The following is a 26,991-nucleotide window of genomic DNA, read 5'->3' as shown; positions in this document are numbered from 1 at the left end:
TGCAACGGGACCCAGGCCAAAAGGAGTAACTCCATAGGAGCTTGGGCCAGACCTACCTGCTGGTCTTGGAGAGCCTCCTGCAAAGGTAGGGGGCAGCTGTGCCTCTTTCTGGAGTCATAAAAGCTGGTGATGGACACGGCAGGGACCTATGTGAACTCTGGCTGGAGGCAGAGATTTTGGGCTCTTGGCACCAAGACCTGGTCCCCCAAACAGCCTGTAGGCTCCGGCACTGGGATGCCTCAGGGCAAACAACCAACAGGGTGGGAACACAGCCCCACCCAGCAGACAGATAACAGTCACCCAAGTCCAGGAAGCACAGAGAGTCCCATACAGGACTAACCCAAGGAGGAACATGCTGAGACACAAAGCAAAGAGAAAATATTAAAAGCAACAAGGGAACCCCCATAAGATTATCAGTGTTTCTTCAGCAGAAACTCTACAGGCCAGAAGGGAGTGGCAGGGCATATTTAAAGTGATGAAAGGGAAAAATCTACAACCAAGATTACTCTACCCAGCAAGGATCTCATTCAGATTTGATGGAGAAATTAAAAGCTTTACAGACAAGAAGACACTAAAAGAATTCACCACCAAACCAGCTTTACAACAGATGCTAAAGAAAATTCTCTAAGTGGAAAAGACAAGGCCACAACTAGGAAAAAAAAAAAAGTACGAAATGGGAAAGCTCACTGATAAAGGCAGGAAATCATCCACACACAAATGTGATATCAACATCAGTAACTGTGAGAGGAGGAGAGCACGAATGCAGCATACTTGAAATGCACTTGAAATTAAGAGATCAGCAACTTAAACAATCGTGTATACATACAGACTGCTATATCAAAACCTTACGGTAACCACAAACGAGTCTATAATATACACACACACAAAAGGAATCCAAAGACAACGCTAAAGATAGTCATCAAATCACGAGAGCAAAAAAGGAAGAAAAAAAGACCTACAAAAACAAATCCAAACAATTAATAAAATGGCAATTAGAATGTACATATTGATAATTACCTTAAATGTAAATGGATTAAATGCTCCCACCAAAAGACATAGACTGGATGAATGGAGACAAAAACAAGACATGTATATATGCTGTCTACAAGAGACCCACTTCAGACCTAGGGACACATATAGACTGAAAGTGAGGGGATGGAAAAAGATATTCCATGCAAATGGAAATCAAAAGAAAGCTGGAGTAGCAATACTCATATCAGACAAAAAAGACTGTTACAAGAGACAAGGAAGGAAACTACATAGTGATCAAGGGATCAATACAAGAAGATAGAACAATTGTAAATATATATGCGCCCAACAGAGGATCGCCTCAATATATATGGCAAATGTTAAGAGACATAGGAGAAATTGACAGTAACACAGTAATAGTGGGGGATTTTAAAATCCCACTTAAATCAATAGATAGATCATCCAGACAAAATCAATAAGGAAACGCAGGCCTTAAATGACACATTAGACCAGATCAACTAAATTGATACTTAAAGAACATTCCATGCTAAAGGAGCAGAACATAACATTCTTCTCAAGTGCACATGCAACATTCTCCAGAGTAGATCACATGCTGGGCCACAAAGGAAGTCTTGATAAGTTTAAGAAAATTGAAATCAAATGAAGCATCTTTTCCAACCACAACACTATGAGTTTAGAAATTAACTTGAAGGAAAAAAAATGCACAAACACATGGAGGATAAACAATCTGCTACTAAATAACCAATGGATCACTGAAGAAATCAAAGAGGCAATCAAAAAATACCTAGACAAATGAAAATGATCCAAAACCTATGGGACACAGCAAAAGCAGTTCTAGGAGGGAGGTTTGCAGCAATACAGTCTTACCTCAAGAAACAAGAAAAATCTCAATCTAACCTTACACCTAAAGGAACTAGAGAAAGAAGAACAAACAAAACCCAAAGTTAGCAGAAGGAAAGAAATCATAAAGATCAGAGCAGAAATAAATGAAAAAGAAATGAAGGAAACAATAACAAAGATCAATAAAACTCAAAGCTGGTTCTTTGAAAAGATAAACAAAATTGATAAACTTTTAGCCAGACTGATCAAGAAAAAAATGGGAGAAGACTCAAATCAAAAGTATTAGAAATGAAAAAGGAGAAGTAACAACTGACACTGCAGAAATACAAAGGCATCCTAAGAGACTACTACAAGCAACTCTATGCCAATAAAATGGACAACCTGGAAGAAATGGACAAATTCTTAGAAAGGTACACTCTCCCAAGACTGAACCAGGAAGAAATAGAAAATATGAACAAACCAATTACAAGTACTGAAATTGAATCTGTGACTAAAGAACTCCCAACAAACAAAAGTCCAGGACCAGATGGCTACACAGGCGAATCCTACCAAACATTTGGAGAAGAGGTAACTTACACCTATCCTTCTGAAACTATTTCAAAGAATTGCAGAGGAAGGAACACTTCCAAACCCATTCTATGAGGCAACCATCACCCTAATACCAAAATCAGACAAAGATTCCACCAGAAAAAGAAAATCATAGGCCAATATCACTGATGAGCATAGACGTAAATATCCTCAACAAAATCCACGAACTGAATTCAACAACACATTAAAAGGATCATACACCACGATCAAGTGGGATTTATCCCAGGGATACAAGGATTTTTCAATACCCACGAATCAATCAGTGTGATACACCACATTAACAAATTGAAGAAAAAAAACCAGATGATCATCTCAACCGATGCAGAAAAAGCTTTTGATAAAATGCAACATCCATTTATGATTAAAAAACTCTCCAGGCTTCATAGGTGGCGCAGTGGTTGAGAGTCCGCCTGCTGATGCAGGGGACACGGGTTCGTGCCCCAGTCCGGGAAGATCCCACATACTTCAGAGTGGCTGGGCCCGTGAGCCATGGCTGCTGAGCCTGTGCGTCCGGAGCCTGTGCTCCACAACGGGAGAAGCCACAACAGTGAGAGGCCTGCGTACCACAAAAAAACAAAAAAAAAAACCTCTCCAGAAACTGGGCATAGAGGGAACCTACCTCAACATAATAAAGGCCATTTATGACAGGCACACAGTAAATATCATTCTCAATGGTGAAAAACTGAAAGCATTTCCTGTAAGATCAGGAACAAGACAAGGATGTCCACTCTCACCACTTTTATTCAACATAGTTTTACAAGTCCTAGCCACAGCTATCAGAGAAGAAAAAGAAATAAAGGGGATGCAAATTGGAAAAAGAGGAGTAAAACTGTCACCGTTTGCAGATGACATGATACTATAATACCTAGAAAATCCTAAAGATGCTACCAGAAAACTACTAGAGCTCATCAATGTATTTGGTAAAGTTGCAAGATACAAAATAATACACAGAAATCTGTTGCATTTCTATGCATTAACAATGAAAGATAAGAAAGAGAAACTAAGGAAACAATCCCACTTACCATTTCATCAAAAAGAATAAAATACCTAGGAATAGACCTAGGTATTTTATATAATACCTAGTAATAAAATACCTAGGAATATCTAAATAGACATTTCTCCAAAGAAGACATACAGATGGCCAATAGGCACATGAAAAGATGCTCAACATCACTATTAGAGAAATGCAGATCAAAACTACAATGCAGGGATCACCTCACGCTGGTCAGAATGGCCATCATCTAAAAGTCTACAAGCAATAAATGCTGGAGAGGGTGTGGAGAAAAGGGAATCCTTCTACACCGTTGGTGGGAATGTAAATTGGTACAGCCACTATGGAGAAGAGTATGGAGGTTCCACTGAAAAAAACTAAAAATAGAGTTACCATATCATCCGGCAGTCCCACTCATAGGCGAATATCCAGAGAAAACCATAATTCCAAAAGATACATGCACCCCAATGGTCATTGCAGCACTCTATTTACAATAGCCAAGGCATGGAAACAACGTAAGCATCCATCATCAGATGAAAGGATGAAGAAGATGTGGTGTATATGGAATATTACTCAGCCATTAAACAAAGAAATGTTATCTGCAGCAAATGGATGGACCTAGAGATTATTATACTAAGTCAGACAGAAAAAGATAAATATGTCGATTCTATGTGGAATCTAAAAAAAACAATAAAAAATATACCAATGAGCTCATTTTCTAAACAGAAAGAGATTCACAGACATAAAAAACAAACTTATGGTTACCAAAGGTAAAAGGGGAGTGAGGGGAGAGATAAATTAGGAGGTTGGGATTAATATATACACTCTACTATATATAAAATAGACAACAAGGACCTACTACTGTGTAGCATAGGGAACTATACTCAATATTTTGTGATGGCCTACGGAGGAAGAGAATCTGAAGAATATATATATGTATGTAGAACGGAATCACTGTGTTGTACACCTGAAACTAACATGATATTGTAAATCAACTATACTTCAATTATAAAAATAAAATGAAAATGCTTCAATAAAAAATAATAAAAAATTAAATAACGTTCATTATTGTCTTGTCTTTTAAGAAATCATTGTTCTTAATTTAATTCTCTTTAGTAGTTCTGACATTATAGTAGGCCTGGGACTAAGCTAGATGACTCTTTCTAGGAAGCCTAGTTTCAACATTTATTTGGGATTTAAGATCTAAGAAAGGATTTGCGACAATTTACAACAAAACACATACAAAATAGAATGATAAAAATGAGAAACTGTTTTGGTTTTTTTTTTTTTTTAAAGCAACCACCAGTCAGAAGCCAAGTAGGAGGAGGAGAGATATGTTAGGAATCTGAGATGAGTTTAGTTACTACTCTGAGCACTAACATTGCCACTGAGGTTCTGGCCACTAAAGCAAAATTAAAGCAGAGAAATCCAATATAGTGATCCCTTAATATTTATAAGGAATATGTCCCAAGGCCTTTGGAAATCCTCAAACTTTGGAATATCACTCTAGAGTGTAATTGTTTTCCATAGAACTGCTGTATGACCATGAGTGAAGAACAAAGACGCCACATTGATATCTGAATGCCACGTGGCAGCAAGGCTCCCTCACTAGCTAAGAGATTCAGTCCTACACACAGCATGTGATTCAAATTCCTGCCCCTATGACATGTGTTAGAAACTCGGTCTATGAATGTTAAGGGTCTACTTTGTTTAAAAGTAGAGGATTCTTACCTGTTATCCTTGACGCCAATTTATAAAGAGATAAGGAGAGGAAGAGGGCAGATAGTTCCAGTAATTCTGGCCACACAGAGAATATCAGATACTAAAAAAGTTTCTCCTTTGCTGTGAAATTTGAATGGAGTATTTAGTGCACAATGTTCTCTTCCTTCTTTCCATTATCATGTTCACTTAGTGAAAAACCCTAGAAAAGCATCAGAAGACCTGGAACTTACTCCTGCCTTTGGCATTTACCACTCGATCTCTCTAAGCCTCAATTTCTCCCTTTATAAGGTAGAGATAGAATGTTTACCCACAGAGGTGTGGCATGCACTTCCAAAGGGAAAAGCACCTTGCAACGGGAGAGTTATGATGATTTTTCACGCATAGCTGAGCCAGATTTTTCTTCTGTGCCTCAGTGGCTGTCTACTAATGGTCTGGCCATATGAACTAGCATACATGCAGGTGAAGTTTTGAATAAGTGCAGTAAATCAGCCATTCCCATATGCTATGATTCCAAGTGTGGTTTTGCTCTATCTCAGGTATCCTTGGTTACCTCCAGGAGTATTCTGAAATCTTCAAATGCAAATGTTTTCAGTGAAAACTCAAGCATGTTCTGCTTCTGCCTGGGTTAGAGCTTTAAAATGAAATAAATGATAGAAGGTGGCAACTCCACCCATATAGGAAGATACTGCCTGAAAGGGTTAAAAGAAGTCTTCAAAAGGCCTCTGTAGAGGCCTTTTGCAGTGATAACCTCTGACTTGCACCAGGCTAATAATATTTCACATTTTAAAAGCTCTTTTCCCCCACCATGATGTCACACGTGGCAGAGACAAGTAGCTGGCCTCAAATCACTTCTGAGATATAGGGAGGTTGATATTATTCGCACCATTTTCTGAAGGAGGACTCGAAGCAGAGAGAGGTTAAGTAACTTGACCAAGATTACAAAATGGGTCAGCCAGGAGTAAAATGCTGGGTTTCCTGACTCTTTTTATTGAGAAAATTGTCCTAAGATGTCACCTTGCAAATAGGATCTAAGCAGTGAAATGGACATGCTCAGTGGCCACTGAGGAGGCCAACAGGAACTAGATCCCAGCACTGATCAGAGTATTTAGCATTTATTTGTGAACGTCTTACTTATAACGATAAACCAGAAGGTGAAATTATTCAAAATACAAAAGAATCCCTTTTATTATAAACAAATTTTGCAAGCGTTTGTTTGTAGGTCATTAAATAATTAGTGGGAGAAACTGAAAGGTAAAATGTTTCAAGCCACTACTGATTAAGAATATTAGTCTAAAATTAAAATGAACTAGATCCTAAAGTGATCTCAAGATGGACATTTATATATGTGGTTCCACAGTTTTCAGTTTTCTGGGCAAGAATTCTCCAGTTCACTACGAGACACATGGTGTCCGCACCAGGCACGAGCCTGCAAAGCTCCTTGAAGCACAAAGGGCAGACGGCCGGCAGCCCCTTCCTCACCTTTCACCTGCCTGTCTAGGTGACATGGACTGTGGGGGCCGGGGGGATGCCTTCTGTAACATTTCAAACTAGTTTTCATGGAATTCTGACACACAATAACCAGAAGAATTAACCACGTTCAGTTCTGATTCCTTGAAACCTTATTCTGGCCGTCGCCCATGCCCCTGCCCCCTTTTTTTTTCCTTGAATCTGGCCTGGCCACTGGCTAAAGCATGCGATCATGTTCACTTCAGAGTCCTTGCCTAGGAGGACGAGCTTCACGCATCCTTCCTGTTGGAGATGTTCTAACTAGAATTAGAAATAACAGAGACGCATCCTCGAAAGACAGAATGGGCCATATGTGCCTGCTGGGATTTCTGGAGACTCTTTGTCCAAAAAACATCCCCAGGCCCAATGGCTGCAATCAGGAAAAAGCTTTTTATTCCAAGTTGGCTTCTTCCGCCTGCCCTCTCTCGTCCTTACCTGAGTGGAACTGTTCTCTTCAAGGTCACCCATGATCTTTCTGCTGTCAAATCCAGAGGACACCTCGTGGTATCACCTAGATGCTTCATCCCACCATATTTCTCACAGCTGACTGCTCCCAGCAACGAGCTGGACTCCAGACTTCTGTGACACGCCTTTCTCCTGCTCTTTTTCTCACCCCTCTGGCTGGTCCTTCTCAGTTTATGTTATAGATTACTCTTCTTTTACCTGGCCTCTAACTGTTGGCATTCTTCACGGTCTCTCCCAAGTGTTCTCATCTACTTATGGTGCTTTTATACAACAACTACTCCCAAATGCTTCTGCTGAGCTCTGTGCTATGGGCTCTGTGCTGATATATCCATCTGCCTACTTGGTATCTCCGCTCAGACCATTCATTGGCATCTTCAATTTAACAAGCCCCAAAAGCAAATCTTTTCTTCCCAAGTCCATTCTGCACTCTTTCCTTATTTTTCCCATCTTGGTGAATGGCACAACCATCACTTGGAGTCATCTTTGATTCCTTTCTCTCTCTCCCCTCACAAATACAGTCCACCTGCAAGCCTTATTAGTCTCATTTTCAAATACACATGGACTCTGTCAACTCATGTTCCCCTTCACTTTCACCATGCTAGTTCAAGATACAGGGCAGTCCTGGAAGAATGCAACCCATGTGGGCCACCTGAGATAATCACACTTAAAAGAAGGCCACAGCGTGGACATATTTTGTAAACCCTTGGGGATACTGGTAAAGAAAGGAAATTCAAATCTGATTTTCCATGTTGTTCAGACAGCAGAAGTTAAGTGCAGTATACTGTAAGCCAGATACCCTCCCCTGAGTTCAGAGCCCAGGACAGCTAACCTAGTTACGACACCCAAACTCTTGTTTCTCATGTGGTCTCCCACCATTTAACCCACTCTTCTCTTTACCACTCTTGCCTGCCTCTGGTGGTTCTCCCTGCAGCATCCACAAGAATCTCTTTGAGACATAAATTCGATCATGCCATTCCTTTGCTTAAAACTTTTGGTGGATTCTCACCGCTCTTAGAGTAAAATCAAAATGATCAACATGACCCACAAAAGCCTGCATGATCTGGCCCCTGCCAGCCTCCCGAGCTTTATGTCCATCTCCTGTTCCCCATCCACACTGGTCTTGGTGCAGTTACTCAAAGGACAAGCTCATTCTCTATTGTGGGACGTACATCATTGCTGACTCCTCTGCCCAGAAGGTTCTCCCCACGGCGGTTCACATGGTGGGTTCTTTTTCATTTTTTAGGACTCTTAAGTATCACCCCAGAGAACCCCAACCCACAGTAGGATACTCTGCTCTCAACAGCATCTTGTCTTTATTTCCTCATAGTGCTTATAATTTGGAATTACACAGTTGCCTCCTCATTTGATTAACATCAGTCTCAACTAGTAGATTGTAAGTTTCATGAGGGTAGTGACCATACTGGTCTTGTTTATCACAGTGGACTTAATACCTAGCATAGTGGTTGACACAATAATATATGCTCAGTGTATACTTGAACAAATAAATCTATTTCGCAAATAGAAACGGAAGATTTGAAACCAAATGCCTTCAGAGGGAGGATGGTGGTGAAATGATAATGCCTATTTGAAGTGGGAGAGGAAAGAAAGAAGTCTGGGCGAGGAGAGCAGAAGGAGGACTCCAGTGACAAAGTACATTGGGAAGAGTTTTCAGCTTTCATTGCTGGCACCTGGGATGCAGTAAAGTGACGTTCCAGATCCAAGTCCATCTGACTTAACAGATGTTCTTTCCCTTTGTAATCGTATCAGCCATAATGACATAATGACTTTGCTTAAAGGAGCTTCATCCCCGGGCACTCATGAATCAACATGCCAGTGAATGTGCTGATAAGATATATAGATATAGAACCTATATATCTTATGTGCCAGTGGGGGAGAGGCAAATCCCTTTCCCAAGTTAGGATCAAGTTTATGCCCCTTGCTATTATTAGCACTAGGCAGTTTGCATCTCTCCTAGAAAATAGACCAATTAATACGTAATTACAAATTACATGTCATTAGTATATATGTACACACATTACACACAAACACACACACCATTATCTCTGAGTTAAAAGACATACGACCTTTTAAATTATCTCACAGGAACTTGGCAATACTGAAAAATAAAAATGCTCTTTCACTTCATATGCCCGAGATTAAAAAAAAAACCTTACCTACTGTGCTTCAACAGGTTGTTTATTTTATGGAATATAATCCGAGAGACAATACCAGAGAGGTGACCCACTAGGAATAAACTACTTACTGTGGTAAATAAGTATCTGCATTACTGGTTTTCCCATCTGGCTCTTACGGCAGCAAAAATTTGTACAGGAGGGGAAAATGTAACTCAAATTAAGGAAGAGTTCACTTTATCCTATGCTGAAGGGTAAGGGAGACCCCTTGGAAGGAAGCCAGGGATTGCTGCAGGGAAAGAGGGCCTGTCTCCTGCCCCACACCTCACCTGAGAGCCTTAGGGCTTCCAGCTTCGGCTGACTGGTCCCCCAAACCCTGGAAAAGAGTTCCTGCACTTCTCTCCTCCTCCCAAGTAGGGCTGGGGCCTGGAGTCTAGTGGTTGCCTTTTGGATTTGTGTGTTCAGAAAAGTAATAATACTATTACCACCACTGGAATGGACTAATATTGACAACACTTAACTTGGACTGAGGTGTTTCCTAGGTACCAGGCACTCTTCTAAACCCTTGACATGTATTTACTCACCTGTAAACTTGCACATTTTACAGATGGGGAAACTGAGGCACAAAGAGTTTAAGTACCTTGTTCAAGGCTACATAGCTGGGAGGTAATGGAGCAGGGCTGCTGAATGACTTTCTGAATTGGGTGAGGTTCTACAAGCTCAGCTGAAACACTGTCAGTAGACTCCTTTGCTATCGACTATTCTGATTGAGAAATGGGGCTCATCTCTTCTAGGGCAGTATGACAGAAACTCCCATCAAAGGCACTGTCAGAGGTAGATCCATCGTTATTCCAAATGGAGACTCTGAAATGCCATTTGTGTTTGAACCTTGGACATAGAAGGACAGTTACCATAGTTAGGGTGTTGATTTGTGGAAATGCTGGGCATATAGGCTGGAATCAGAGAATGATGAAATTAGATTTCTTAAGGATGGGGACAATACTATGTACTTTAAAAATATCCCTCACACTGTCACACCTTGAAGCTGAACTGAATTGAAAATACTCATACTACAATGGGAAAAAGTCTCTTCTCAAGTGGTGTTGGAAAAGTTGGATGGCCGCATGTAAATTGATGAAGTTAGAGCACACCCTCACATCATACACAAAAATAAACTCAAAATGGCTTAAAGACTTAAATATAAGACATGACATCATAAAACTCCTAGAAGAGAACATAGGCAAAACATTCTCTGACATAAATGGTACCAATGTTTTCTTAGGTTAGTCTCCCAAGGCAATAGAAATAAAAGCAAAAATAAACAAACGGGACCTAATCAAACTTACAAGCTTTTGTACAGCAAAGGAAACCATAAACAAAACGAAAAGACAACCCATGGAATGGGAGAAAATATTTGCAAATGATGTGACCGACAAGGGCTTAATTTCCAAAATATACAAACAGCTCATACAACTCAATAACAAAAAAACAACCCGATTGAAAAATGGGCAGAAGAACTAAACAGACATTTTTCCAAAGAAGAAATACAGATGGCCAATAGGCATACAGAAAGATGCTCATCATCAATAATTATTACAGAAATGCAAATCAAAACTACAATGAGGTACCACCTCATACCGGTCAGAATGGCCATCATCAAAAACTTTACAAATAACAAATGCTGGAGAGGATGTGGAGAAAAGGGAACCATCCTACACTGTTGGTGGGAATTTAAGTGGGTGTAGCCACTATGCAAAACAGTAGTTTTCTGAGGTTCCTCAGAAAACTAAAAATGTAATTAACACACGATCTTGCAATCCCACTCCTGGGGACATATCTAGACAAAACTCTAATTCAAAAAGACACAGGTACCCCCCTATGTTCATAGCAGCACTATTTACAATAGCCAAGACATGGAAAAATGTCCATTGACAAATGAATGGATAAAGAAGATGTGGTACATATATGCAATGGAGTACTACTCAGCCATAAAAAAGAACGAAATAATGCCATTTCCAGCAACATGGATGCAACTAGAGATTATCATACTAAGTGAAATAAGTCAGAAAGAGAAAGACAGGGACTTCCCTAGTGGTCCAGTGGTTAAGAATCCGCCTTCCAATGCAGGGGACGCGGATTTGATCCCTGGTTGGGGAACTAAGATCCCACATGCCTCAGGGTAACTAAGCCTGCGTGCCACACACTACAGAGCCCACGTGCCCTGAAGCCTGTGTGCCACAACTAGAGAAGAGAAAACCCGCATGCCACAACTAGAGAGAAGCCTGTGCATCACAACTAGAAAAGCCCGTGTGCCACAACAAAGATCCCGTGTGCCGCAACTAAGACCCACGCAGTCAAAAATAAATAAAATAAATAATAAATAAATCTTAAAAAAAATAAACCCACGTGCCACAACTACTGAGCCCACTCGCTTTAGAGCCTGTGTGCCACAACTAGAGAGCTTGCATGCCGCAACTAGAGAGCCGAGTGGCACAACTACTGAGCCTGCACGCTCTGGAGCCCATGCACCACAACTAGAGAGAAGCCCACACTACGCAATGAAGATCCCACACGCCACAACTACTGAGCCTGCGCACTCTGGAGCCCATGTGCCACAACTACAGAGAAGCCTGCGCTCTGCAATGAAAGATCCCGCATGCCTCAACAAAGATCCTGCGTGCCACAACTAAGACCCAACGCAGGCAAATAAATAAAAATAAATATTTTTTTTTAAAAAGAAAGACAAATACCATATGATATCACTTATATGTGAAATCTAAAATATGACACAAACAAACCTATCTATGAAACAAACAGAATTACAGACATAGAGAACAGACTGGTGGTTGCCAAGGGGGAGGGCATTGGGGGAGGGATGGAGTGGGAGGTTGGGGTGAGCAAATGTAAGCTTTTATGTATATAGAATGGAAAAGCAGCAAGGTCCTACTGTAGAGCACAGAGAACTATATTCAATAACCTATAATAAACCATAACAGAAGAGTATTAAAAAAAAGAATGTCTGATACACTTTGCTGTACAGCAGAAAGTAACACAACATTGTAAATCAACTATACTTCAATAAAATATTAAAAAGATAAATATATGGTAATATAAAAAAATTCATACTAGATATTAGAAACACATTTTACATAAATTCCTTTACTGCTCAAATGAATAAAATTTCTGCAAAGAGATCTATGGATTTGGTAAGTGTTATTTCTTATAAAAACCATTCCTTTTGCAACCCACAGTTGACTGGGTTAGAAAATACTGAGTTGTATTGAAATATATTTTCTTCTAATTTAGAATATTACAGGAAAACATAAAAATTATTAGAGTAGATCAAAGGACAGTAATGTGAAGTCATTTGGTATTCTAAAGAAAAATCTTGTTAAGATGTGTTCAAACCATAATGGCTCATTTGGATTTGTTCAGCTATCACTAAGGTGATTGCTTTTTGTAACAAAATACAAATAAGAAAAATGTACATTTAAAAAAATTCAGAACAAAGTAATTCTTTTACTTTGCTTCTGCTCTTTCTGAAGCATTGTTTCCAACCTGGAGGCATTCTTAATGGCCTTCAAACACGTATTTGTTCCACCTTTATTACCAGAGAGATGTAAACTAGGTGTTATTCATATCAATAACTTTAAAAATTGTGACCGTATTTATTTATTGATGCTTCACATTTATACTCTTTTGAAAGCGTAATCAAAGGTGCAGCAGTAGTAAAGCTGTGGCAAACTTTACCTCCATGGCTGAGAGGGCAAATCTCAGCGCTAGGTGGGGCTATTAACAGTGGAGCTACCACTTACTGAGTGTGTCCTAAGTACCAGGAGCTGTGCTATATGCCGTATCATATATATTCTCTTTTAATCCTCACACAGTTCTAAGAAATATGGTGCCCTCATATTGAAATACCCGCATTTCACAGATGAGGAAGCTGAGGCTTAGATAAATTAAGAAATTTGCCAGGACCACTCAGCTAGTAAGTGAGATCAAGATGATTGACTACATAATTCCAGAGCCCAAGCCCAAACTGTTACTCTATTCTAGTGCTTCCTAACCTTTTCCATATCAGGACGTACATAGAAAAAAAGCTTATTTAGACAGTGCACTACAGTATACAGACAAAGACAGTCAATGTCTACAGATAACAGCCAAGTTCCTTCCTGTGTGCCCTGAGGGCTAAAGGGAGTCAGTAGCTTGGTATAACCCATCAGGGGGGTGTCATGGAGAACAGATTGGGAAACTCTTTTTTTTTTTAAACGAGTTAAGATCTTGATAATCCAGATTGATCTGGGGATGTGGGGATGCCCAGGGATCAGTCTCAATTACCAAAGTATCTGCATTACAGGATACACGAGAAATATGTCGGTTCAAGCATGTTTTAGAAAGCAACATATTCTTCTTTTCAAATAAAATCTTAAATGAGAGCTTCCCTGGTGGCGCAGTGGTTGAGAGTCCGCCTGCCGATGCAGGGGACACAGGTTCGTGCCCCGGTCCGGGAGGATCCCACATGCCGCAGAGCGGCTGGGCCCGTGAGCCATGGCTGCTGAGCCTGCGTGTCCGGAGCCTGTGCTCCGCAACGGGAGAGGCCACAACAGTGAGAGGCCCCAACAGTGAGAGGCCCGCGTACCGCAAAAAAAAAAAAAAAAAAAAAAAAATCTTAAATGAAAGCCCAATGTGCAGATAAAAATGGAACGGCTTTGGTTGTCTGGGTGGGTCCGAAGTCTCTCGCATTCACCCCCAGGCCCACCTTCCGGCTCTTCTGGCCATTTCTCAGGAACCTGGAAGCTCTAACAGAACAGTTTGAAAACCACTGCACAAGAAATGATATCTCAAAAAGCCCCCATTAAAATGCAAAACTGCCCATTTGGGGTGGGAAGAGGAGAAAGTCAGGGAAGATTTAATAGATTTTTTCTAAGTATTAGTAGCTGGGAGTTGGGCTTCAGAGAAGGGAGATAAAGCACGGGGAAGAGTAAGGGGGTGGAACTGTCTGTAGCACAGCTGGGAAGGACAGATTTCACCTTTCCAGAATTTTGCCTGAGCTGGCTGGTCACCTGGAGCCTCACGGTCGTGCTGAGTAGGAAGTGACCTCACTTGTCTTCAGGAAAGTAAGTCAGCAACTTGCGGAGAGAAGGGTGACCAGGGCAGGCCTGGCTTCGAGCCCTAGTACTGCCACTTGGTGTGAACTTAACCATTTCCAGCCTCAATTTCCCAAGGGAAATTGAGAATTGATAATTAGGGAGTAATATCTACTCTGCTTCCCTCCCAGAAGTGTGATGATCAAATGAAATAATAAATGACATGTATATAAATGTTTATATACATGTCATCCATTAAATTTATAGTTTGAAACCAATTAAACAGCCCATGCTGCTGTCAAAAAACAACCCAATCAAAAAAATGGGTAGAAGATCTAAATAGACATTACTCCAAAGAAGACATACAGATGGCCAAAAAGCACATGAAAAGCTGCTCAACATCACTCATTATTAGAGAAATGCAAATCAAAACTACAATGAGGGATCACCTCACACCAGTTAGAATGGGCATCATCAGAAAATCTACAAACAACAAATGCTGGAGAGGGTGTGGAGAAAAAGGAACCCTCTTGCACTGTTGGTGGGAATGTAAATTGGTGCAGCCACTTTGGAGAACAGTATGGTGGTTCCTTAAAAAACTGAAAATTGAACTACCATGTGATCTGGCAATCCCACTCCTGGGTGTATATCCGGAGAAAACTATAATTCAAAAAGACACATGCACCCTAGTGTTCATTGCAGCACTATTTACAAAAGCCAAGACATGGAAGCAACCTAAATGTCCATTCACGGATGGATAAAGAAGATATGGTACATATATATGAGAGAATATTACTCAGCCGTAAGAAAGAATGAAATAATACCATTTGTAGCTACATGGATGGACCTGGAGATGATCATACTCAGTGAACTAAGACAGAGAAAGACAAATATCATATGATATCAATTATAGGTGGAATCTAAAAATTGATACCACTGAACTAATTTACAAAACAGAATCAGATTTACAGACTTAGGAAACAAATTTATGGTGACCAAAGGGGAAAGGGGTGGGGGAGAGATAAATTAGGAGGTTGGGATTAACATATACACACTAAAATATATGAAATAGATCATCAACAGGGACCTATTGTATACTACAGGGCATTCCACTCAACACTCTGTAATAACCTATATAAGAAAAGAATCCGGGGCTTCCCTGGTGGCGCAGTGGTTGAGAGTCCACCTGCCGATGCAGGGGACGCGGGTTCGTGCCCCGGTCCGGGAAGATCCCACATGCCGCAGGGCAGCTGGGCCCGTGAGCCATGGCCGCTGAGCCTGCGCGTCCGGAGCCACTGCTCCGCACGCAACGGGAGAGGCCACAACAGTGAGAGGCCCGCGTACCGCAAAAAAAAAAAAAAAAAAAAAAAAAAGAATAAACATCTATGTATAACTGAATCAAGCTGCTGTATACCTAAAACGAACATAACATTGTAAATCAACTATATGCCAATATAAACTAAAAATTAAATTACAAAAAGAAATGCCTACTGTATTCCCCTCACCCCTCGGGGACTCCGGCTGGTGTCAGTCACATCCCTGGAGCCTGAGATGGTTGGGTTCCAAGCCTGGACTGGCATGCGGGTTAGGGAGCTGGGAAGGATGTGCCAGCAAAGGAGTCCCCCATGGCCTGTAGTGCCGGGTCCCGTCTGGATGGGGCCACAACCTCCAGATCCAGGCAGCCCCTCCAAAAGCTAAAACCAAGCCTACTGCACCCCGAGGATGGTGGACCCTCTGGGCTGGAAGAGCTTTGAAAAGTCAACTGGTCTCCACATCTCCTGGTGCTGGGCTTTCTACCTCCAGCCTCCTTCCTTAGAGTCGCTCCACCTACGGATGACAGCGCCCTCAGCGGAGTGCTTTTGCAGGGGTTGGGATGTGTCCGGGGTGCTGATGGGTAAGCGGGAAGAAGTGATGAGACACAAGCCCTTGGGTGTCTCTCATTTACAACCCAGGAACAGGACTTTCACCAAGCCTCTGGTTACCCCAGTAACCTGAGGTGGGCATGAAGAAATGCTGCCGCCTTGTGGCCGTTTCCCATAACAACTTTAAAACTGGTGCTTATGGGCACTTCATATTCACAAGGCCTGCGGGGTTGTAAATGACACTGGCCCTCAACAAATGTCCTGGGGTAGATAATCGAAAGAGAATTCAAAACAGGGCAGACTTTCAAGAAGCCAATTTCAAGACATAAAGTTTACTCACACTTTTTTTTTAAATGCACATGAAAAGATGCTCAACATCACTATTAGAGAAATGCACATCAAAACTACAATGAGATATCACCTCGCACCAGTCAGAATGGCCATCATCAAAAAGTCTACAAACAATAAATGCTGGAGAGAGTGTGGAGAAAAGGGAACCCTCTTGCACTGTTGGTGGGAATGTAAATTGGTACAGTCACTATGAACAGTATGGAGGTTCCATAAAAAACTGAAAATAGAGCTACCATATGATCCAGCAATCCTACTCCTGGGTGTATAGCCGGAGAAAACTATAATTCAAAAAGACACATGCACCCCAGTGTTCATTGCCGCACTATTTACAATAGCCAAGACATGAAAGCAACCAAAATGTCCATTCACAGATGGATAAAGATGTGGTGTATATATATATATATATATATATATAAGGAAATATTACTCAGCCATAAGAAAGAATGAAATAATACCATTTGCAGCTACGTGGATGGACCTGGAGATGATCATACTCAGTGAAGTAAGTCAGACAGAGAAAGACAAATACCATATGATATCAATTATAGGTGGAATCTAAAAATTGATACCACTGAACTAATTTACAAAACAGAAACAGATTCACAGACTTAGAAAACAAATTTATGGTGACCAAAGGGGAAAGGGGTGGGGGAGGGATAAATTAGGAGGTTGGGATTAACATATACACACTAAAATATATGAAATAGATCATCAACAATGACCTACTGTATAGTACAGGGGACTCTATTCAATATTCTGTAATAATCTATATGGGAAAAGATTCTGAAAAAACATGGATATATGTATATATGAATCACTGTGCTGTACAAGTAACACAACATTGTAAATCAAGTATACTTCAATGTAAAATAAATTAAATTAATAAATAAGATGGACAAAAGATTTGCATTGTCACTTCATCTAAGATGATATATAGATGGCAAATAAGCACATCAAAAGATGCTCAACTTCATTAATGGCAAATGCAAATTAAAACTACAATGAGATACCACTACACATCTAACTGATATGGCTAAAATGTAAAAAACAAACCAACAACAACTGAAAATAACTGGCAAGGACATGGAGCAACTGGAACTCTCACATATTTTTGTTGGAAATGTAAACAGGAACAGCCATTTTAGAAAACAGTTTGGTGGTTTCTCAAAAAGTTAAACATTTAGTTACCATATAACTCAGCACTCCCACTCCGAGGTATCTACACAAGTGAAATAAAAACTTATGTTCACAAAAACCTGAGTGTGAATTTTTTTTTTAATTGAAGTATAGTTGACTTAGAATGTTAGTTTCAGGTGTAAAACATAGTGATACTATATTTTTATAGATAACAAACCATACAAAGTTATTATAATATTGACTATATTCCCTGTTGACTGTAAATTTTTATTGTAGCTTTACTTTTATTCACCAAAAACTGGAAACAACCCAAATGTCCATCGACTAGTGACTAGGTAAACACACTGTGCTGCAGTGGAATAGGACTCAGCGATGAAATGGAAAAAAACTACTTATACACCCAACAACACGAGTGAATCTCAGATGCTAAGTGAAATAAGTCAGCTTCAACAAGTCACATACAGTATGATTCCTTTTATCATTCTCCAAGTGACAAAACTAAAGGGACGGAAAACTGATAAGTGGTTTCCAGGGGTTGGGGGTTTAAAGAGGCTTGACCCCAGTGGAGAATGAGAGAATTAGGGGAGCTTATGGAAGTGTTCTGTATCTTGATTATGGTAGTGATAATATATAATTGTATAGGTTTTTCAAAACTGGTAAAATTGTACACGAAACTGGTGAATTTTACTATATGTAAATTATACCTCAATTTAAAAATGTGAAAAATTAGTAGTGCTGATAAACTGTGCTTACAGCTGGTGTGAAGAAGTTGTTTAAACTGGTTACACCTTTTGCAAATAATGTTTCCACCACTAATTTGCTTAGTAACTTCCCTTCCTCCCTCCCTCACCATTCGACTAAGATAAATCTCAGCCCAATGAAACTAATAATGAATTCTGAATTCCCAGTCAGCTGAATCTCAAAGAGGTTTTCCTTTTAATCTTTAGAAGTCATCTTTAATCTCTAAGCTTTTCTGGAATCGTGTTCTTCATCGCAGAAATACATCCCTGTCCGAAGTGGCAAAGAGAGGAAGTAAGGGATGAGAATAATCAATCATCACATACCTATTTCAGGGGAGAAGTGATGGAAATGGATAAGAGCCACCTCTCGCCAAAGGTGGAAGAAGTGGAAATGAGCTACTCAGAGGATGCTCTTGGACTCCAGCTAAATTCACACCTCTGCAGTACCCAAACAAGCTCTTCTCCATTAACCCTTCCTCTGTCTAAGCTGTCCATGGGCAAGACTCAGGCATCACATTAATCCACTTCTAGACTGGGAGGCCCCACAAGTGATGTGTAACTGTATCCCCATCAATATGTCCCCAGGGAGCAAAGTCCCTTTTTAACAATTCTGGCTGTTTTACAAAGAAAATAAATTTGTGGAAGCAAAGCTCTTGTGTCTAGAGTCATCCAATTTTGCTGTTACCATATCTCATCAAGGCTATCCAGAGACAAAACACTGTCCTCTCATATCTCTGCCGCCATTGAGGACCCGTTAGCCAGCTGCTCTATCCATCCTTTTTTCTCCCCTTTAAAAATAAGTTATTCACTTCTGATCACAAATACAGAGAAGAGCAAAAGCTATGCCTGTAACCCCGTGGCTGCATGTCTTCCCAGCCTGGCCCCTCTATGGAGACCTTGGTACCACACCAGCCTCTGTCCCAGCAAGCATTTCCCTACATTCTCACAGCTGCCAAGGATAGTATATGACCACGTGGGACATTTCAACAGATGCCCCATTCACAAGGCAGGGTTCCCCTCCAATGATGGTTTTCCAGCTCACTTTTGCAAATACTAAAACTGAAGTAACTAGTTGTTCCTACCACTGATTTTCTAGAAGTCGCTCATGAACAAGTAGGTCATGGACAAATTATGCCTGCACAGGTCTTAGAAATGTTTAAAGTAGCTTCTTAAAGAAAGGTTTTTTCTTAGTCAGGAGCAATGACCAAGGCCTCTTCTGTGTCCCCAGCCTTCTACGCCCCAGGCTGCCTGTGGCCCCTGGATGGCTGCCCTTGGGTGCCCACATCCCAGGGTGGCGCTGGACGAAGGGCAGACCAGGCATGAGGAATAAACTGTCTTTACTGCGCTCAGACCAGGAGTCCCTGGGTCTTGAGGATCTCTGTGGATCGGCTGGTTTTCTTCTCCACATTCTTTTTGGCCTGTTTCTGTAGCCTCATGAGCTGTTCCTGCTTCCAGTAAAGAATCTTGGCTTTCTTCCTCTTCTCCTCCAGGGTGACTGTCACCTCCGTACGGGTCCCAGCCAACCTCCTGATCCTGGCACCCCAGGTGGACAAACTTTCACGAAGCCTCCAGACACAGCCATGAGGACAGCAGGAACAATCGTCTGCTTTTTCTTGTCACGGGTCGCGGGATCCCATCCAACACCACAAGCAGCCAGGGCAGCCTGGCCTTGCCTGGTCTCGTGGGCGGCATGCCTCCTCCATCCGCCACGGGATGCGACTGTGGCCGGACGAGGTAGGGGCCAGGTGACCAGTTGGTCACGCGCTTGCAGAGGAAGGCCAGGTACTTTAACTTGTTCCTGAGAAATAGCCATCAAGGATGTTCATGCCCACTCAGCATGTGACTACTACCTTCCCGCCCAGAGTACCACCTGCTTGGCCATGATGGGTGCCTGGTAGCCCAGGAGATGGCCTCAGCCATCAAGCACCAGACCTGCCCTCCTGCCATCTTCAGCAGAAACCTGGGGAAAACTTTTCACTGAACAAATGTTTATTGAGCACCTACTATTTACGTGACACAGATCTCTGCACTGAAAATACACCTGTGAAGAAAGCAATATTCCTGTGTCCTGGACCTTACTTTCAGAGTGGAAGAGACAGAAAATCAATATACAAATAGGTGACAATAACAAATATGATATGAATCAGTACAATTCAGAAAAGTAAGGTAAGGCAAGGAGATGGAGAGAAATTTGGGTTCTATTTGAGATAAGGTGGTCAGAGAAGGCTTCTGTGATGAGGTGACGCTGAGCAGGGACTCGGACGCTGAGTAGAAGTCATGTGGGCAAAAAAGGAACAAGAACAGAGAGAGGGCTTGGCATATTGGAGGCATGTGGTGAACAGGGCTGGGAGATGCAAGAGGGGAGGTGTGGGTCAAACAGGGCTTCAGTGAGGAATCTGAATTTTATTCTAAGTGTGACAGAGACCACTGGATGGTCTCAAGCAGGGGAATGACATTTTAAAAGGCCCATGTAGCTGCTATGTGTGGAATGCACTGCAGGTGGAATCAAGAAAACCAGTCAGGAGGCTACTGGGGTTCTCAGGCAACAGATGGTGTGGCTTGGACTAGGGGGTGGTGATGGGACTGGGGAGAAGGGGCTGATTTCTGGATCGATTCTGAAGACAGATTAGATTGGACCTACGGATGGGCTGGATATTGGGTGTGAGGGAAAGAGAATAGCCAAGGAGGACCCAAGGTTTTCTTTTATATTTATTCATGGGAAGAAGTGCTGAGCTTTACGCAGGCATGTGCTAGGCACCGGAGATGTAGAGATGAACAAGACGCAATTAGTGCCTTCAAGGAGCTCACAGTGTACTACTTCAGATTTCTAGACTTTGAGGGGCAAGTACAGAGTGCTGTGAAGTGGGTACGGAGAGAACAGATTGTTCTGTATTTTGGACTTGGGGGAGGTTTTGGTTTTAGTGGGAGTTTGAAGGGAAAATAAGAGTTCACTGGATGCAGAAAGTAGGAAAGAGTATTCAAGAAGGTGGGATCAGCAAGGGCTCAGTGGGTTGTGGGAATGGTAAGGGGTGCCTGGGCTAGTGATAGAAGAGGGGACTGGAAAAGCAGGTTGGGTACCTGGGAACCCCAGGTACCAGCTAAGGAGAACTTCATCCTAAAGATAGTGGGAAAGGTTTTAAGCAGCAGAGTAATAAGGGTGATCCTTCCTCTTTATCTAACAAGTGAGTTAACTCACTGATGCTTGAACTAAAACATGTTAAATGTGTGCTGCTTCAGTCTGAGTATCATGTTTTAGATTTCCTTTATCAAGAAATGGAATTTCTTTTTATCTTACTAGTATTGGTAAGCAGAAGCACTACTGCCCTTAGGATGGATAAATACTATTAATCTTGCAGTTAATGTTTATTGAACATCATGGACTTCCCCGGTGGCACAGTGGTGAAGAATCCACCTGCCAATGCAGGGAACACGGGTTCGAGCCCTGGTCCGGGAAGATCCCACATGCTGCGGAGCAACTAAACCTGTGTGCCACAACTACTGAGCCTGTGTGCCACAACTACTGAGCCTGTGCACCACAACTACTGAGCCCACGTGCCACAACTACTGAAGCCTGCACGTTTAGAGCCCATGCTCCGCAAGGAGAAGCCAGTGCAATGAGAAGCCCATGCACCGCAATGAAGAGTAGCCCCCGCTCGCTGCAACTAGAGGAAGCCCACATGCAGCAACGAAGACCCAACGCAGCCAAAAATAAACAATTTAAAAAAAAATTATTGAACCTCAGCTCTGTGCCAGGCACCGTGTTAATTGCTGTGAATTCAGCATGAACAAGGATGATGTCCTTGCCCTTGAAGAGCTTGTTATATGAGGTAGATATAGAATGAGTGGTTTCAGATGTGATGTATCATCAAAAGAAAAGTTTAAAACAGTAAAGGATGCTACAAAAGCATTTAATGGAGAGCTAACCTCATTCAGGGGTTCAGGGAGGCCTCCCTGACAAAATGGTCTTCAAGTGAAAACTAGATTGATTATAGTTTTATTATTAGCAGCAACGTCATCCCCTATTTCCTCGATAATTAGCCTCTCTCAAGTGGTTGCTTCTCTTCTGCTTACCTTGGAAAAACGAAAAAAATGCATCTCTCCCTTTCATACACCCCCAAACTCAACTTTTCATTGTTTTCCAGGGTTAGCCACATAATCTTGACTTCCCTGCATTCATACTTCCACACACTCATTCATTTGTTCAAGTTCTGTGCTATGTGCCCGGGGTATGTGAGGGGACTCCAAATAGACTGTCCCAGGATGTGAGGAGTAGGGTGATAGGAGAAGAGGCGATGGCAGGCTTCTTCATTTGTTGGCGTGTGAAGGACTGTGGAGTCCATTCTGCAGGTGTCGGAGAACCACTGGAGGGTTTGAGCCTGCCTTTGTCACGTCAGTGTTCATGAACACTGGAGGTGCAAAAGAGATCTAGAGTCGAGGCAGTGTAGAGAGTTAAATCCTAGCTTTACTACTGACCAGATCTGTAGCTCTGGGCAAAGTACTCAACTTCTCTGAGCCTACGTGATATAATAACTACCTCAGGTATCTGTTATGAAAATTAAAATTACTGAAACTTTTGTAAAAGCTAAATGAGCATCTATCCCACTTTTGGGCACATAGTAAGCACATGGAAATAATAATGACAACGATAAAAAACAGCTAACATTCGCTGAGCACTTACTATTGTGCTAAATGTTGTGTGTGCATCTGTCATTCAAATTTCACAGAAAACCGCTGATGTAGATACTGGCATTATCTCCATTATGCAGATGAGGAAACTGAGGCTCAGAGAGGCTAACTGGCCTGTCCAGGGATTATCCCCTTCCACCCTTTTAGTTACTTTTTTTTTTCTTTTTCTTTTTTTTTTTTGCGGTACGCAGGCCTCTCACTGCTGTGGCCTCTCCGCGTCTGGAGCACAGGCTCAGCGGCCATGGCTCACGGGCCCAGGCGCTCCGTGGCATGTGGGATCTTCCCAGACCGGGGCACGAACCCGTGTCCCCTGCATTGGCAGGCGGACTCTCAACCACTGCGCCACCAGGGAAACCCCTTTTTGTTACTTTTATTTAAAGTTCCCATGAGGAGCAAAAAGGAGAGGTGAGTTTTATCACTTGTTTCCTGCAGAAGGTGCTGGAAGTAGAGCTATAGCCCCGGAGCAGGATCAACAAATACAGATCCTGGTAGATCCTCCTCCTGGATGATCCACCTGAGAAGGAACCAGAGCCCAGGAGGCATCCATCCAGGCAGTGAGTTTGCCTTACCTTAAACAGGAGAGTTCTGACTGGGTTCTGAAAAAGACTGCCTATGAATTTTTTCCTTCTGCAAACAAAGTCCCTGTTTTTCCTAGAAACAAACCAATGAGTATCAATTTCTGCAGCATTTTGGTCTCATACATAATGGCCAACTTCCAGCAGGTTTAATTTCACTTGAGCAAAAAAACAAGGCTCTTTGTTGGAGTCACTTCTTCAGAAATAAAATTAAACTGAAAAGAAATACTAGAAACGCTATTTGACTATCACTGCAGATGACGGTTTATCAGGGCCTCAGATTTTTATGGGTCTGTGCACAAGCAGAAAACTCCTCATGTGTCAGCAACCCCTGCAGAGAGCGCTAGTGCGGCGGCTGGATGGGCAGCAGACAGGCAGGGGAGCCAGAGGCCGGCTCGGGAAAGGATGTGGGCAGCTGAGCGCAGAGGGGTCGGTGATGAATTGCTGGCAGTGACGCAGACGCGGATGCAGACTGAGGATCAAGCCTGCGCAGCAGCCCTCTTCTGTTCAATACACACTGCCGCCAAGGAGGAGCTGCTGCTTGGGCTGTGGGCACAGCTGTAGCCTAAACACTCGGCCCCCTGTGGCTTCACACGAGCAGACCCTTCAACTTCAGTGTCACCTCCTCAGACGGGCCTCTCTCACCATCTTGTCCATTTTCTATTTCAGCTCCTTTCTTTCACAATAGTTACCTCAATCTCTGTATCTCTCTTCCTCGAATACAAATCCTATTAGACAGAGACAGTGATCTGTCTTGTCCGCTGTTGTAACTTCAGTTTCTAACACAGTGCTGGGCACGTACTAAGTGTTCAATAAATAGCAATTGAATGAAGGATGAGTATCAGTTGGAGATCACTCATTCCCTTTTCTTGAAAGTGGAACCGCAGCCAACCATCGTAATTTAGAGAAATGTGGCGAGACCTGGTATTCCTGAAATAAACGTATATGTATCTATGTCTGTATCGGTGACATCACTTGATGTCATACAACTCAGTTACATTTTATTGTAGTACTGTCTTCCTAAATGAAAAAAATGTAATGATATTACACACTATGTACAATTTGTAGGAAAAAAATGTGTATGAATTGCTAAAACCTTGCTGCTCAAATTGTTCCATGGACCAGCAGTACTGGCGTCACCTGCGAGCCCACTAAAAATACAGCATCTCAGGCCTCAACCCCAGGCCCGAGGAATCAGAATCTGCATTTTAACGAGCTCCCCAGTTTGAGCAACGGTGATCCACAATATTCACAATTTAGTCGGTGAGATCATTTTGTGAACTGAGGGAGCACCTTCCTGAAGTTGAGATAAGAAATAACAGTGGTGACCAGCGTGCTCAAGTGAACGATAGTTCCAGAAAGAATAAGAAATTCTATGCCTCCCAGGTTGACTTTTGTCTCTGAATGCTCAAGAGAGACTGCTGGTTAAGTTAGTGGTGTTTTAACCAAGCGTAAGTCATGCCGTGTTACTGGCATAGTTAACACCAGGGAACCATTCAGTGTTTCATTCAGGATAGGACAGTAACCGTTCCTTGTCTACCTCAGGGATGACTGGAGAGAGGGTATCTGAAGGATGTGTTGCTAGATAGTGCTTTTTAATTTTTACAAATGATTTGATGTTTAATATTCACTAACAGGACTTCTTAAAAAGTCAGTAAGTTAGCTGGCTCTTGTTATTAAGAACTTGGAGCCTGTTTATCTAGTCAACACATTCCTGAGATCCTCAGCCATTCAGAAACCACCACGCAGTACCTGGCTCCTGTCTTTTTCTGGCAACCACCTGAGGGAAGAATTAAAACGATGACAGGCTCTTCCCTGAAGAGCTGTTACAAATAACTTCCATTCCCTAAACTGTAGATGTGATTAGTGATGGGAATTGTAAGTGGTCTGACCTCCCACACCTGAATCAATCAATTAAATAAGCATTTGTTTAGTGCCCAAAGGTGCCAACATGGGGCCACGCTGGGAATTCAGATTAATTCAGAATAATACCGGATTCCTACCTTCAATGGGACTAAGTGACTTTGGTTTATCCACAACAACTCTCTTCCCGGCCTGGTGAAAAACCGGGAATATTCTCCTCTTTCTTTAATCAATTTACTCTGTGCCCTAGATCAATAGGAGGATCGATGGCTGTGAGAAAGTCTTGTTCCACTTCATCTGGAAAATTAAACCTCCTTCCCAAGATGTCCTTAGTCACTGACCCTCATCAGGGATGATAATGTTTCCTTTACTCTGAGCAGGCTGTTTTTATTCTGTGGACCTCCGGAGCAGAAAGAAAAATCATTTTCGAAGCTACCTCTTCTGTTGAAGGTGCCTGGCACATTGGTGCTAAACAGGCAATAAATCATAATAATTGGAAATAGTCGCCCATGGCACGATCTGATTGAGTCGTTTTAAACAATCACTTTGTGTTGACAAAGGGTAGGGTGATTATGCCAAAGTAATTCAAAGGTGCTTGAAACAAATGAACTGGAGAAATTGCTTGAAAAACGGAGTGTGTTCTTACGGGGCAATAGGCTTCCTGCATTCCGGCTCCGCCTTGAAGTCTGTAGACCCTGGCGGATGAGTAATTAAGACTGTGCTAATTCTTCGGCCTTACCCTCGGTGGAGGGGACCCGACCGCGTAGCTGTCACCTGAGATTTGCTTTCTAAGTCTGCAGTTTTGAGAGATGGACCTCATAGTGACCTGCTAATACCGTTCCGCAGGTTGGGAGATTAATCCTTCCATTAATGTGTGGGTAGAGTCACTTAGAGTACAGCTCCCAGCACACATGCAGCCGTTCTAATATAGACACTAGACTTCAGCAGGTAAGTCATTATTCGTAATGATAGTAATCCGTGCCAGTGGGCTGCTTTTGCCAACGTACTTCCGAGACATCTCCCACTGGTGTTCTTGGGGCACCCGTCCGGGGCTTGTTGGGTGGCAGTTAATTTTGTATGTATTTTCCAAAGGGGAAAGTGCCGGAGGGTAAGCGACTTCCTTTGGGTCACCTTGCAAGCAGAAAGGGGTTAGAGCACAATTCTAGGTCTTTCCCACTCTCTCCCCAGACCACCGCGCAGGGATGAGCAGAAAGGTGAGCTTGGCGCCCAGCCGCGGACCGGAGGATGAGCGCCCCCTGGTGGCCTGTTCCTCCTCGCAGCGATCACGGACCCCGCCCGGCTCAGTCCTGAGGCGGGAGGAGGGGCGCTCCATGCTACGCCTTGCTCAACTTCCCCTGCGTTGGCAAGGTCACCCACACGGGTTCAGATGGCGGTCCCCACACTGGGAATGAGGGGAGGCTCCTCCGCCTGCGCTCCAGGTAGAGCAGTGGGTCTC

The 26,991-nt window shown here is 42.4% G+C and overlaps 2 protein-coding genes across 2 annotated transcripts in view; one reads left to right on the top strand and one right to left on the bottom strand.

The window, feature by feature from the left end:
- PHTF2 (putative homeodomain transcription factor 2) overlaps positions 1-21,951 on the top strand; it is a 187,383-nt gene extending 165,432 nt beyond the window's left edge. The window contains exons 32-33 of the mRNA XM_060157214.1: positions 19,902-20,529; positions 21,710-21,951. The gene's annotated coding sequence lies outside the window, so the exon portion shown is untranslated. The remainder of the gene's footprint in view (positions 1-19,901; positions 20,530-21,709) is intronic.
- Positions 1-26,991, bottom strand: part of MAGI2 (membrane associated guanylate kinase, WW and PDZ domain containing 2) — a gene marked incomplete at its 5' end in the record, with an annotated part of 1,082,576 nt that overhangs the window by 4,140 nt on the left and 1,051,445 nt on the right. The gene's annotated exons all lie outside the window — the stretch shown is intronic.

Source organism: Lagenorhynchus albirostris, chromosome 8, assembly GCF_949774975.1.
Source record: "Lagenorhynchus albirostris chromosome 8, mLagAlb1.1, whole genome shotgun sequence".
In the NCBI taxonomy this organism is placed as follows: domain Eukaryota; kingdom Metazoa; phylum Chordata; class Mammalia; order Artiodactyla; family Delphinidae; genus Lagenorhynchus; species Lagenorhynchus albirostris.
Note: the sequence above shows the minus strand (reverse complement) of the source record. Positions and strands in the feature narration are given on the sequence as shown.